Here is a 2,547-nt window from a genome sequence, read left to right as displayed (position 1 = left end):
CAAGTTTAAGCAATTATTAGACTTTCGTAAAAATATTTCTAGGGAAGCACCTAAAAACGTTTAATCCGCTATGATCTTTTTTCATCGATCGTTTTCTGAATTGCTAAAACTTCATTTAATAATAATATTTTGATAACGAAGAGCCCAAAAAACGCTAGATAAAAATGCTGAAGCTGGTGTATTACACTGGTCGAAAAAATGCTTCCCTAAGACTTTAGAGATATGACAGCTTTTCAACCATTTCACACTGGAAAAAAAGGAACCCAATGTTGGGTCGCGCCACTCGCGACACAGGCTAACAGTCAGTCCTGGAGCGGAAGATTGGAGTAGATGACGACCAGCACTCCTTCTGGGTAGCACCACACGTGTTCCTTCGTGTACCGCGGACAAGTTTCGGCAAAAGATTAAAATGTGTGTTCACAGTTCGACAATTTATTGTTAACTGAGCGGATATCGATTCGTTACACTACTTTTAAGGCTTTAGATGTATAAGAATTGCGTTTGCGTTTAACGAACGCACAATCAAACGTTAGGCATTTAAAAATAAGGTAAGTATAATAGATATACGTAAGTGTTATACATAATTTTAAATTTTATACTTTGCATGTTGCATGTGTAATTTAACTTCGAAATACAATTAATAGTTTTCTCCTCCCGAACACCCAAATTTCCCACTAATTTAATTTCTTATGTAAAATTGGTCGATAAATCTATTGGTGATATTTTCATTTTATGCAGGGCGCGGGAAAGGGTCTATATTTCCAAAAATACGCAAAAATAGTGTGAATAGGGGCAAATTTAACCATTTCCTGTGCTCTGCCCAAAATAAAACCATTATTAATCGATTTGTTGACCAATTTAACATAAAAAGTTCTATATTTTAGGTTGTTAGCCCAGCGGCGATTATATAGTGGGAATGTGGGTTCCGGGTTTTGCACTAAATAATCGCCACTAGGCAACCTGAAATATACTATTTCTTATGTAAAATTACTGTACTATTACTGTACCTTTCTAGTAAAAAGGCAAAAAATGATTTTAAAGGGCAAAACTATATTTAAGAGAAGTCAATTTCCGACTTATTTTGCAAAAATATGTGCACATCTTATTACAAAATATCGGTAATTTTTTTTCTCTTCAATTTTATTATTTCGTTAGGTATAAAAATTTTGTGTAGCGCTACGTCAGTGGTAGCAGCATTCAAAGTACACCGACTTCATCAACTTACTATCTATGTTAACCGACAATCTTTAGTACATTCGATAAGAATAAAAACCATAGATGCAAGTTAACTAAATCACCTTCGCAGATAACAGTCAACTAGCGATAAACTTCGGTTGCTTTGCTGGCCAGGTTAAGATTATCTTATTATTTACTACTCTTTATACCACCGAAAGTCAACGGCCGGCCTAGATTCGGCTGGGCTGTGGCGCTGCATCTTACCCTTTCCAATGAGACGAAAGTATCTTGAAGAGATGTCTTTCGAACTGCTTGAGGTGGAAGAATTCTGTTCTTCAATTTATCTAGTTATTTCATAATGGTTTTTCTATCGCCTAGTATTCATCATCCGGAGAACGAGTTCTCCTTCCTTGTCATGCCCATACGGCTGCTTCACTCGTATTCCTGTTTTCTACTTTGACTGCGGGACCACTTGGAAATCGCTGAAGCTTCGAAGTGAGGTACCAAAATTCTTCCCCGACCTCTTCCTTCTTAATTTCGTCGTAGACATCCTTTCAGCCTTACAGATTGCGGGCTAAACATCTCCAAATTTCAATCAAGTCGAACCTTGACGTACCACTTTCGGATGCGAAATTCGTTGATCTGGTTTTGCAGGTGTTGTAACAGCAGCCCTATTTGCCAAAAGGTGCCATTGGTAACGACAGTACGATGCTGCCGTTTCGATCTCGCGAATTATTCCAAGTCAATAGCCTTTGGACACCAAAGGGTCAGAAGGTTATCAAAAAAATGTATTTTGAGCAGTTTTTTAACTTTTTTATTGATGTTTATCTAAGAAAAAAACACAGCACGTCGTTTGATAAAGAATGATGAAGCCTTCATTTGATTTTGAAAAATACTAGCCGCCATCTTGGATTTTATCAGAAAAACATGTGTCTAAGCAAGTGTCCAAAAACCGGTCGTAAATGTCTATATTTGAGTGTTCATAATATCAGTCGTGATGAGGTCGAGGTATTCTTTCTTTAGAACGTTTGCCATTCCCAAATCTTTTTGATATACGCTACGTCTTGTATGTTTTCGAACCAAGACTTCTCTTAAAGGTGTATCAAAACCTTTTCTTTGATTTGCTGTCCTGACCATATTTTCAGCCACTTTTTGGAAAATTCTGCTACTTTTTGGAGGAGTTCTAACACCCAAATTTTCGTTTTGCGTTACCAAGTTGGTTTCTCTTAATTTCTTACACTCTTTTCAGCGGCAGCTCTTGTACAATACACCGTTTGTGCACAATTAATATTTCGGCATTCCGGTGAAAGTTCCTGCAATTTGGAAACTAGTCAAACGTGTCCGGCGTTTATTGGTGGGAAAGATTTCAGA

Source organism: Wyeomyia smithii, chromosome 3 (assembly GCF_029784165.1).
Source record: "Wyeomyia smithii strain HCP4-BCI-WySm-NY-G18 chromosome 3, ASM2978416v1, whole genome shotgun sequence".
Lineage (NCBI taxonomy): Eukaryota > Metazoa > Arthropoda > Insecta > Diptera > Culicidae > Wyeomyia > Wyeomyia smithii.
Note: the sequence above shows the minus strand (reverse complement) of the source record.